Source organism: Neolamprologus brichardi, chromosome 8, assembly GCF_056152115.1.
Source record: "Neolamprologus brichardi isolate AB-2024 chromosome 8, ASM5615211v1, whole genome shotgun sequence".
Lineage (NCBI taxonomy): Eukaryota > Metazoa > Chordata > Actinopteri > Cichliformes > Cichlidae > Neolamprologus > Neolamprologus brichardi.
The window spans coordinates 23,672,318-23,685,458 of record NC_142111.1 but is presented as its reverse complement, the minus strand read 5'-3'; the positions used below and the strand labels follow the sequence as shown (position 1 = coordinate 23,685,458).

General features: G+C 42.2%; 1 protein-coding gene across 1 annotated transcript in view; it reads left to right on the top strand.

The window, feature by feature from the left end:
* The first annotated feature begins 2,401 nt into the window (after positions 1-2,401).
* Positions 2,402-13,141, top strand: part of LOC102780603 (uncharacterized) — a 107,946-nt gene continuing 97,206 nt past the window's right edge. Inside the window, exon 1 of the mRNA XM_087844895.1 lies at positions 2,402-2,707. The gene's annotated coding sequence lies outside the window, so the exon portion shown is untranslated. The remainder of the gene's footprint in view (positions 2,708-13,141) is intronic.

Genomic DNA, 13,141 nt, shown 5'->3' with positions numbered 1-13,141 from the left:
TGTTGACTATTTAAACATCTCCTACAGTCTCAGTCGTCACTGTGGTCTGAAAGGAAGCAAATTTCAGAGGGAACAAATATGAGTACACGGTGCTCCCAGGCTTTAACGGCATTCAGATCACAGTGACCTGAAGATGAGTGCATTCCTAGTTCAGCCAAACAAAAGCAAAGCTACCAGAGGACAGTGTGATGATGCTCGTGATGTCCTAATGTGTCTAAGCGCTGCTTTATTTTTAGAAATCTTTTTGATGTCATTTTTGGTGGGGGCACCAGAACAGATTTGCCTGTGTTTGCTGTACAAGCCACGTAGGAAGGATGATGAAGACAGAGCTGCCAGGCAGGAAGAAAAGACGAAGCCTGCAGAGAAGATTCATGGATGTGGTTAAGGAGGACGTGCAGGGGGTTGGTGTGTGTTAGCGATAGGGAGAGATGGAGGCAGATGATCTGCTGTGGCAGGGAGCAGCCAAAAGAAGAAGACGATGGTTGTACATGCCAGCGAATTTCACTGTACTGTCTATCAACTTGAGGCTAAATATGAATGCATAACTGGCACCTTAAAGATGTATTAACCTCTTTCTGCAGCGCTCTGTGGTGTTTGCATGCAGACAGCTTGAGTGTTTACATAAATGCCTTTTTTTAAAAATCAAAGATTTCCTGATATGCTTATTGCCCACTCTTTATTCTTGGACTCTGCTAGAATAGCTTTGGATGATTCACTGCTAAATAAATCTACATTACACTTTGGCTTGGAGCAGCCTCCCCTGGTCTGAAACTATAGCCGTATATAAAACATAGACATGACATAAAAAGTTTTTATCCTCTTCAGACTCTGATTTAATCTGCATAATCCTCTTTAGGATCCTTTATTAATACTTGTAGAAAATAAAAATTGTTTGCAGAAACAAGTGAAAAACTTTAGACCTATCTACACACAGAATTGTGGCGCTTTTTCCGAGATAAGTGCTCGGCCAGTAGGTGTTGATTTTATACTTGTTGATCTCTCATGTTGAACATAATCTGTTCCAGAGCAGGTTAGGTTTGCAGCATAAGCTACCGTGGCATCTTATCGAGATAATCCTGAAGTTACCTGGATAAGACAAAATCCTGCTTTTTTACTTTTATTGCAGACCTCTGTATTCAATACGTTGAAGACTTTGCGATCAATTTTATTTATATAGCCTCGAACATGAGGTGACTGTTTTGGACAAGATGGGTGAGTGGCAAATTATCAGTGAGCAAGAAAACGTTTGGTCAGCAAGCAACAGGTGAACTATTAAAAACAACAACAACGACAACGACAACAGGACAGTTGCTATGAAAGACAAAACTATCCATAAATGCAAAATCTGTCTCTTTGCACCAGGGTTGAAACCTAAATTCTGCAAAGTTGGACATTTTAATTTAGGCATCTGTGGTTACTGATTCCCAGCCAGCCTGAAGTGGTCATTAGAGGAACTGCAGCTTTTATCTGATGGGCTGAATAAAAAAACACATTTTAGCTGCAGCTAAGCCAACCTTTACTGTGTGGTTATCTCAAAGAAAACAAAAGGTTTGACCAACAGGTCGGTGAAATGTCTGTGCTTACAGCTGTGTGCCAGAGAAATATATTAGGGAAGCCAAGTATATTATCATTACTGTTAAAACCATATTAACCAACAGCAGAAGAGAAAACTGTATGAAGCCTTGGCCTTTGGTTCACAGAGATACAAACTTTGTCCTCTTTATTTGAAATTTTGACCATATTTAATAAGAATCCACCTCTGTAACAGTGCAGATATGACAGAAAATAAGCACTATTAAAGACTCTTAACATAATTATAAAATAGTGTATGTAAAACTATTGCCTGTGAGCCAAAAGTGCACAAAAGTTTTGTTTTTCTGTCTTTGGCTCTGTGTGACGTCATGAAGAGAGGATGTCCCTAATATGGTAATCTCAGAGGTCCCACCCACGAAATCCTTTTTCAAGGACCAACCAATCAGAGAGCAGGCTTAAAGGCAAGGTGGTCTCAATGGAGATGAACTGAGGAGCAGCTTCAAAACTGAGTATATGGTAAACAAGGATTATCATGAACTGTGAATCATGCAAAGCTTCTATAACAGAACTCAAAAATACAAATATGGAGCTGGAGAATGTGCGTAACTCCCCCATTAATGATTTTATATACTTAAAATTTAATTTTACCCGTACTACTGTTAAAGCTGCATAAAAAGTTTAGATTTTGTATTCTACAAATACAAAAAAAACAAAAACAACTGCATTTGCGCTGGGTTATTTATTTTTGAACTGGCCACTTTTAGGATGTAAGTGCTTCTTCTTCCACCACAGCTTGCAAGTCATAAGTTGGTGCTCACGAGGAGGCGCAGACTGGGCATGCCCAGCCTGAAGGGGAGGGAGAGGAGAGGAGGCTGCCTCGCAAAGACGAAGAGAGAGGCAGAGAGTGGAAGAGTTGAGATGTCTGACAGAAAAATCCCGACGAGGAGGAGATGCTCGTTTCACAGCAACGCGTCAGTTTCCACCTGACGTGAAACACACCGAGCCTCTCTTCACGCGACACACACACGCACACGCGAGCGCGCGCACACGGAGCGGATAAATGTGGACCGCAGTGGCACTCTCAGCGTGCCGCCTGCCGCAGACAGCGATGCAACAGCGTCTCATCATCTCCTGGACCGGGTAGACAAGAAGCTGCTCGGGAGCACGTTTCCTGGTGAGTAAGACGCTTTCCTGTCGGCTATGTCTCACCTTCGTGCAGGATACGGAGCAGCTCTCAGCCCCGCTGTGTGTGCGCGTGCACACATAAGTTGAGGCACTGCATCACTGGCACATCGACCTGTAGGATACGGAACCGCCGGAGAAAGGTCACAACAGCGCACTGATACCTGTGTCATTGACGCATCTGTGCGTGCCATTCACAGCTCCGGCCAAGTTTTGCCCTTGGCACGAAAAGTTGGCGCTGCACTGTTTTAGCTAAGGTGAGTGTGGACGTGAGAGGATTCCAGATAAGTTGGTCTGCACCTGGAGACACGCAGGCGAATGCACCTTGGTCCCGATTTCAGGCAGATGAAAGGATGAGGTGATTTGTTTGGATATGCATCATGCAACCATGAATATTCCCCCAGATCTAAGATTTAAAAAGCTAAAAACACTGAGATGTAACAGCAACAGCTTAATCCGTAACGATTACTTAACGTTTGTGTGGTGCAATCATTAATCATTGAAACAGATTTCAGATTGTTTTAAATTCTGATTTTCTTAATTTCACTTTTACAGTAAAAAAACCAAATGTGATTTTACAATAGAGTAAGAACTTGCACTTTACAGGACAATGCCTCAGTCCAGTAGGCTGTGTATACATTTTATGTACTGCACAGAGATCCTATAAAAGATTAATCTAGCTTCCTGGTCTGACATAAAGGAAAACGCACAAGTGCTTAAACCTGCATTTTATTAATGGCCAGCAGGGGGCGACTCCTCAAGGTATAAGAAGACTCGTGGCACGATGTGATGTCGCCATGTTGGTGTTGTTCCTGGAGCATCAAAACTAATGTAGGTCCAGGTTCAACATTGCAGGTGACCAATCAGGTTATTGTGTTGCCAATGATTTGGACGTGGAAACACCATCAGACCATGCACCGAGGCCCAACTCCAACCCTGTTCAATCTGTAAACATGTTCCAGTTTCAGAAAAATACTAGGTCATGTGTCAAAAAAGCTGGTACAGGGCCACGTTTGCCACCACGTAGCATCGGCTTCGTGTCTGATGGAGGATTCTAGCTGCTTGCTGTAGGAAGTATTTCATGCCTGCAGCATGTATGTTATCCTGACACTGCGGGAAGGCGTTACTGTGGCAACCAAGTAAGCTTTAAAAAAAAGTGGCAAGTGTTTTTTTTTTTTTTAAACCTAACCAGTAGTTTGTCTGAAAGGAATAAAGTTTTTAAAATCTGTAATCAAAAAAATTACAACTGAAGTGCAGAAGTCTTTGATGTGATGGATTCACGCCATCATCAACCAATCCAAATGTGGAATTTTGTCACCCTTCAAAATGTTATGAGCATGAACACATATCAGTACACACAAGAACAAATAGATTAAAAAAAGCTTTCAGCTGTGTCACATGCATGCTGCTGTGAGACTGCATTTTAATATCTGCAGAATTTGCAGAAATTTCTTCGCTCCTGATAAATTACGCTGCAGAAAAATAATGTCGTCAGCTCTGCTGTTCAGAAAGGACAAAGCTGTGTGACCGGTCAGAGGCCCTGTCGAGCGTCCCTCTGTAAAGTCCCAAGAGCAGATCCATTCCCTCCACCAAGGGCAGCTGGAAGCATTTTGTCTTCATTTGTTGCAGTTTATAAATCCCCTGTGTGGGGCTCAGTCTAGACCCAGCTTCTGGGTTTTAGGGAGTGGATGGTGGGGGTAGAAAAAGACTCTATTCTTCCCATCTTTCCTGGTTTCCAGGAGGAGTAAAACGCACATAAACGCACAGCTACTCCATCATGTGTGCAGGACTGTTAGTCAGTGCGTCTCTGAGGAGGCTGGAGCTGCTGGTGTATGTTACCCTGCAGCCCCATAATTTCATATCATTTTATTTCAGGTATTAGAAGCTGCTGAATGCCCTTACAAGGGCAAAGGGCTAATTATGGTATAAAGACAAGGATTTCCAGGATTTCCAGAACTTTCTATGCAGTCTGCACCATGGTGTGCAAGCCCCAAGTTCAAAAATACTAAAAAAAGTGCTCAGTAATTTCCTGCAACAGCATTTTTCTGCAGACTTTACTATAGGAAACATAAATAAAGTATTTGTTGGGGACTATTTTTTGCTGCAGATCAATACAGACTTCAACTATATGCAGCACAGTACATGCAGCAACCTGCCCTTTAAATTCAAACTAAAGGACAATTTTGTTTTACTGTTTGGATTTATTTTCTTTATCCAGCAGTATGAAAAAAGCTCTAAAGCTTTAAAAGACATACCTGCTGAAGAGAGACAGCAGAGGAGCATCCAGGACGTCCTAAACATAAGTAGCATTAAAATGACAATAAATAAATAACCTGCAGAGTGGTGTGTTTGATTATTGGTTCCTTAATTCTAATTTTAGCAACTGTTGTCAGGTGAATTTGATGATAGTATTATATATTGATTATCCAAATCTGTAAAATAAAACAGTGGAATTAACACACTGGATATTTACTTCTAAAATGTGGAAAAATAGAAATGTAAGGTGATAAATAAGCCCAACTTTTTATTCTTCCTCTTATCACCAAGTAGTAGGAAACAATATCTTCTAAATGTTTTCAATACATGTATGTTTTATTGAAAATATTAATAAAATATTTCAAAAACAAAAAACAATCACGATGTACCTGCTGCACATAAATAAATAAAGACATAGACAATATCCTGATAAATACCATCTGTGTCTGCTTTGTTGAATCTGTAACTGCATGTGAAGGTCGATCTTATCTCTTAACAAAAACTCTAAACTAACTACACCTTCAGTTATGATGCATATTTTCATTTAAATGTCTTCCAGCTGCAAAATTAGTTTAAACGAAGCCTTTAAAGTCACCAAATTTTGGCCTTGCTGTTGTGTTTTTTAGCAACTTATTACATTTTTTTGCACTTCATGGATAGAGACTGGTCAGTGCTCTGTGTACCGCTTATTTAGTGAGTCAAAAATGCACAGCAGTGGCAGTGCAGCTTAAAAGTTTAGTTTTTTTAGTGTTCATATTCATTGCTGCTATCTTGGATTGCTAACTCTGGCTATGTTGGACGGCTCCAACTTTCCGAGTAGGAAATCCAAGTTGAGGGGGTGTTCCATGAAAAGCTTCCAACTGCGAGCTGAGTTTTTGTGTAGGTGTCCTCAAGACCCTAATATTTCTGAAAAGCACAGAGTTGCTGCTTTCAGGAACCTTTGGAATTGTGCGATTGCGATATTGGTTCAAGAGTTGCTCAATCATCCGGGTAAGGAAATCCCAAAACGTTGATTCTGTTCTTCTGGACGTAGTCTTGATCAAAGATGTCAAGACTGAGGTCACATTACGTCAGGCATCCGAGTGATGAAACGTTTCTCCCACTGAAAACGCTACATCTAGATGAACACAATCAATTCTTGGGGGCTCAAGAGTTACGGTAGTTTGACTTAAAGGTTTGAGCTAAAACAGCGGTCACCAACCCCCGGGCCATGGACCGGTACCGGTCCGTGAGTCTTTTGGTACCGGGCCGTGAGAGTTGAGGCTCAAGTGTGAAATTTATGGTTTTCAGGGGGTTTATTGTTAACTGGGTCTTTTCCCGTGTTGTAGTTGTGTGTCTTATTTTGAAAGAAACATTACCATAGCGACCAGAGAGCATTAAGGGGCAGAGAGGAGGATGTTACTCTCAATGTTGTTGGTGCATTTCAGGAGGACGCTGCTAATAAAGTTACACAATTACACATTTGCGTTTATTATTATATTTACAAAATACCACAAATTTTGTCTTGGTCGTATCATTTTATTCTCCTGTATTTATCCGCCACACCTTAATGGCTGGTCCGTGAAAATATTGTCGGACATTAAACTGGTCCGTGGTGCAAACAAGTTTGGGGATCGCTGAGCTAAAACTATCTCTGTGGGTGTGGAAGTGCCAGAAACTGCAGTTCCTGTAATGGCCACTTGAGGCCAACTCCAAGACCAACGTGTGATGTCATGGTGGCCACGTCCATCTTTCATGTACAGTCTCTGATTTCAGGCTGTATGAAGTAAAAATTTATTATTCTCAAATCCAGTAAAAGAAAAGAATTTTAATTACAAAGTAACTATAGAAGTCACATTTTTGACATTTTTCTAGCTGCTAGAGCTGCATTTACAATTTCCTACATTCCTCGTACACATATGCACATTTTGAAAGGCCAAGAAACAAAATGATCCTGATTGTTTATCAAATAAGTCACATTCATTTGAGTAGCTGGAACCAGCAAATCGTGGACATTTTTGCTCACAAAACACTAAATCGATTTTAGAATTTCTTCTGAACAGAAAATTGTTGTAGTTTTGCAAAAGTCAAGCCAGAATAACTGTTCAGTAGTTATTTCTCTCTCTCTCTAGTTGATCAGCAAAGTCAAACTCATCCTGTTTGTTTTTCATTTCAAGCACAGAACATCAGACACACTCTGTGAAAAAGAGATGCAGGCAGGGATTCAGGCTATATTTATGGAACATGTTGTTCAGTGCGGCTCATATTTGCTGACAGTTAGCAAAAAATATAATTAATAACAGCTCGGTGCTTCGGTTAGTGGATAACAGGTTATATTGATGCCTCGGTGGCCTGTGTGTGAGCCACGATAACAAAGTGGTTAACGCTAACAATGTTTGTGTTCCCATCAGTTCTTATTGGAAGATTGAACTGGTCAGCCCTGTTGCTGTTCTCATGCTGTTAATGGTGCTGAGAAAACAGCATTAGGGACAAGAGCAGTCTTGAATTACAGTTTTTTCTCCTTCCCACGTCTGTTTTTATTTCTTCCTACACTCTCCCACTCCTTGCTCTCTCCAGCCCATGGTTACTAATGTCTCTTTTCTTTCAGCGACTGAGCAGTAAGTACGTCCACCCTTGAAGTAACTGTTATGAAGAGCCGTAAGGTGTATTTTCTACTCATAACAGGCCCAGGAATACGTTTTGGGGGTGTGGTACTAGTGGGAGTATTTCAGAGGCGACAGTGCTGGCAATGAAAGGGGCTTTTTAGCATTTGGATAGCAGCAGGCTTGTGTGATGATGGAGAGTATTAGCATTTTACATTCCTGCTGTGTTTCCCTGTAATGACTGGTCATGTGCTGCTCACCCCTCCAATCTCTATAGCTTTTTCTGGATGTTGGCTCCGGTGCAGATGGAGCGCTTTGCAGTGTCCTGGATCCTGTGTGATTAATGAAATGCAAATCTGTCGTAGAGTCGCTTTCGGCTTGTTACATGCTGAAACGCCTCCTTGTTTGTGTCATGCTGGCCACTAAGTAACGGTGCAATATGAGTGTGGGGATCATTCTTGGCTGTTTGGTCACAGTTCACTGCCAGTAATTGATTTTTCCTGATGCTTGATAGCCCACAGCACCCTGCTAAAGTGTCCGGTGGCAAGTGATATTGCTGTTTATCTGATTCTAAGGGGCTTAATTGAGCAGTACAGTTGCATATATCACAAGCTCCGTTACACACTGTTTTGATTGTCGGTATACTCAAGTTTTTATAGTTCACTTGATTGTCAGGAATCTGTTTTACAAGGCTGCTTTTATTTTCTAGAAGATTTTATTTCCTGTACAGTGTACACAATGATTTCAGTAAATATTTTGCATAAAATGTAGCGAACTCACAGGGAGTTTGCATTACGTGCATTACCTAAAGGCAAACAAACTGTGACTTGAATTTCCTGCAAATATTTATAATTACAGTTTTTATTTTTTAAGCTGTGAGAAACCTCTTAATTTTCTCGTTGCATTTGGAGGATCCAGCACACACAATGCTGTATCACCTGACTGCCCCTGGATGTGTTGGTGGAGCATTTAGAAACCTGGACATGTTGTATGTGTGTGCATTAATATTTTCATGAAAAACAACTTGTTGCACCTGTAGCAATGAGTCTTATCAGCATGCACTCCAGTGAGATGTCTCCACACACTTGAACATTTAGTTTCTTTGTTACTAAGACCAAGGTATCTGTGTTTGTGTTTGACTGCACGGTGCTGCACACAATCCCTCACACAATCACTCAGAGACAGACCTGGCTACAAAGTGCACCTCCTACCTTCACAGTGGTACACGATTGCCCCTCCCTGCAATTTTAGGGTGTTTTCACACCTACAGTTCGATTACTCTGGTACGAATCAGTTAATGAGTTTGTAAACTGTGGTTTAGTTTCTTTTCACACAGGGAAAAATCCAAGTGAACCAAAATATGTCACAACGGAGAATGTCACTTACCCCCAGATGTGTCCTAGGCGGGAGAAACAAAAACAAACAGAGAATTTCAGTTCATTTCACAGCTAGTTGCTAGCCCGTGCATGCCTTTGCACATCTATAGTAGCTTGCCACATTCCTGAATACAAACGATACACAGTGTACATCTAGTAGTTGGTTAAGATCAAGGTCACATTCATGCCATGAACAAACTTCTCTGGAGTTAATAGACCTTTTGAAGGAGGTGGTTTCGGTGCGGTTGCTTTGGTCCACCTCCAAGTGCGATTCCTGCATTCACATCTACACAAATGAACCCCACTGGGGGAAAAACAAACCAGAGTTCAGTTTAAACAGACTAAACGCCACAGGTGGGAAAACACCCTTAGACTGACTTACAGTTTACGTCTTGATGCATTCTCAATCATCCAGGAAAGTAAATCTCATGACCAGGAAATGGTCATGAGAATTTGCCTAATTATGATTAAGGAACTGACCTCACAGCCCATTGTTCCTTCAGTGGGCTGGTTTCAGTCATTATGCAAATGTACCGTTTATAAGATTGAAACCTGCAGTCAGCTGAGACTGAAGAAGTCACCTGGATGAGTGACGAAACGTTTCTCCCACAAACCGCTACGTCCGGATGAACAGAATCAACTTTTGGAGACTTACAGTTTAGTTCAGCTCGTGCCAGTATGAACGAAAGAGACAGCCTTTGGTCCAGAAGTTCTCTCTGGAGTTCTAGAGATCATTAGTGGGTTCTGCTGTCTTTATTTCTGGACTTGGAGTTTCTGACCCAGTCCACTTTCAGCTGTTGTGTAGCTGCTGACTTTCCCTCACTCCCTACATGGCTACTGTATGAATTTCCAAGTCCACTAACACTTGGGTCTATCATTGCTTGCTATCTCCCACAGGAACCGACGCTTGCCTTTGTGAGACAGACTTTACAATGAAAAACACTGAAACACAGGTTTGTCTCATAGGAATTAGACCTAATGTCTATTTATTTATTTGTTTTGTGCACACAGGTCTTTAGAATTAAAAAAATTGTACTTTTACAGTTGATTTCCTTGATCTTTACTCTAAGGAATCCACAGAGTAAAGGAGTCTGAGTATGAAGCCTACTCCAGGGTAGCTGGATGGGACGGAAGCTAAATCCATCTATTTATAAACAGTTTCATGGTAAATGGCCTGTATTTATATAGCACTTTACTAGTCCCTAAGGACCCCAAAGCGCTTTACACATCCACACACTGGTGATGGCAGCTACATTGTAGCCACAGCCACCCTGGGGCGCACTGACAGAGGCGAGGCTGCCGGACACTGGCGCCACCGGGCCCTCTGACCACCACCAGTAGGCAACGGGTGAAGTGTCTCGCCCAAGGACACAACGACCGAGACTGTCCAAGCCGGGGCTCGAACCGGCAACCTTCCGATTACAAGGCGAACTCCCAACTCTTGAGCCACGATCGCCCCTAAATCGTTGTCAGTGATTGAGATGTCTAAAAAGAAATCCCCCCCCCCACCACCACCACCACGCACACAATAACTTGAAAGAAGCATCTTTAAAACAGGGTTTCGAATGCAGTCCATTAACATTTGTCTAGGAAAGTCTTTTGATTATTTAAGTTACAAGCCAACTGGAAGTCAGGTGTGTTACAGCGGGGGAGCTTGGATCTCTGCATGGCCGACAGTGAAGGATGATAATGAGCATGCTCTAGTCTAAGTATGTTAAATTAGCTCTGAGACAGAGTCAGAGATGAGCATTAAAAGTGATGTATTGTTTGGATTAAGCAGCTTGCCTTAGTGTATGTTGTCTTGGTGATTTTCCTTTCCTTTCATCATTTAATAAGCAGAAGAAGTCACAGATTTAACAGATGCAAAGTATTTAAAATAGTCAGTCACTGTTTCCCGGGGCAGAAGACGATGTCTTAAAACTGCATTACACTGTGAAAATAATAGGAAAGCAAATTCTGGAGTCAAGGACATCCAGTGTTGATCCTCTGCTTCTCACAACAAGGAGTTTATTTTTACAACCCCATCGATCAATGAGTGCCGTTGTTCCCAAGATCACCCTCAAAGATCGTCACTGGCCGGTGGAGACAGTCGACATAATCTTTTAATTTGATTGTCCTTAACGTTATTTGTCTAAATTAGGACAGCGGTCAAACACGAGAGAGCTGTTGCTTTCCTGCAGGCTCGCCGCTTTTCAAAACTCTCAGCCGCATCTGCCTCAGGAGTGCTGACGCTGCTGGAGGGCGAAAGCTGGCTTGGTGTTGGCTGGTGCAGTCTGCAGAGGGAGAAAGAGACATAGAGGGAAAGAGAGAGAGAGGAGGAGGTGGGCTGGTGCTGATTTCTGCCTGTCATTTTCACCTGTGTCACCTCAGAGGAAACCAAGTGAAGTCTCTAGATTTTCCAGAAGGAATAACACCATGATGTCAGAGGTACGTCACTTGCAAACATCTCCAAACTTTTTGAGGTATTAATACATTTAAGCTGCTTTAGCTCCAAGTTTGTCTTCTTAGAGGACTGGATTAGCCGGTATTGTTACTCAGAACCAGACATGATCCTTGTGCTCGGTGGAGGAGGATGCATGTTGACTGTGCTGACGTTTCATAGAGCCGTGGAGCTTTATCTACATAAACGATGAGTCTGCTTCGAGGACTAAACTAGATGTCAAAGCATAAAATACCTCTGTGTTTAATGAAATTACAACAGGAGTGCTAGTTTTACAAGTTTTCTTCCCTTTTCATCTTTTCTGGCTGCTTTTCACTAGTTTTGCATTTGGCTAGGGTCAGTGTCACTACTGCTTGCGTGAAGTGATACCTGGACCCTGCTAAGGTTGCACAGGTAGTCCAACTTCTCCAGGATGCCGTTGCCAGAAGGTTTGCTGTGTCTTCCTTTGTCCAAGGAGGAACAGGATGAGCACTGTCATACCTACAAAAGTGATGGGAATGTCTCTGACCAAACAATCAGAAACATGACTTCATGAGGGTGGTTTGAGGACCCAACATCCTCTGCTGGGCCATGTGCTCACTGCCTGACACTGTGGAGCCTAACTGCCCACTACTGGTTCCCTGTGCTTTTCACAGATGAGAGCAGGTTCACCCTGAGGACATGTGACAGACTTGAAAAGGTCTGGAGAAGCCGTGGAGAACATTATTCTGCCTGTAACATTGTTCGGCATGACTGGTTTGGTGGTGGGTGAGTGACACAGACACAGTCCTCTACAGGCAAGGCAATGACACCCTGACTGCCGTTAGGTGTTGCGATTAAATCCTTGGACCCAGTGTTGGACCTTGTGCTGGTGCAGTGGGCTCTGGGTTTGTCCTGGTGAACCACACTGCCCGTCTCATGTGGTGAGACTATGCAGGGGGTTCCTGCAGGGTGAAGAAATTGATGCCACTGAGTGATGTCCTGGTCCAGACCTGCGTTCCCCCAGAACACAATCTGTCGTCTCATTAGGAGCATGTCCCAATTCAGCCCTTTGTGGCTTGATACCCAGTCCAGTATAGACATCCAGCAGTGTTCCTTTTATTTTTCTAAACAGTGTACTTTTGATATGTAGACACTAATAATATTTCACACTCCATCTCAGCTTAGAAACTTTTAAACTTTGATTTGAGCGTCTTTTGTGCTTTCGAGCTGTCCAGAGGCCATCTGAGAAGACAGGAGAAGGACAGAGTCTTAGTTGAGAATGCCACAGTGTAAACCTGAAATGTTGTGGGTCAGTCGCACTGGCATTAAACATCACAGAGAGACAAACAGGTCAGACACAACTGCAAACATTATTTGCTTTTGAGTCTGAATCAAATATCATACAGTGTATGTTACGACTTTGATGTATTGACTGTCTGATGACGACCCGGCAGGATCAATGCTGTCGCTGTTAGTCGGGATAAAATTGATTCTCATGACCCAGAGCTGACTCGAATGACGTCGGGGATTGTGCATGATCGTTTATTGTTAATTTAGCCCACCAAAAGTGTTCTCGTATTATATTTCCTTATTGTTGTAAAGTTAATCAATTTATCTAAAATTTTTGTAAGAAAATAAAGTGAATGTCACAATAAATGTCCACCCAGTGCAGCATGTTATTATATACTGTGTGTAAATTTAAGAACATCTGTTTGGCCACTTCCTGTTTTATTTTGTAATTCTTTGCATGTTGTTACACTGTTGCCATATATAATATTGTGCTGTGGACTCAACTCAGGAAGAGTTTTTGT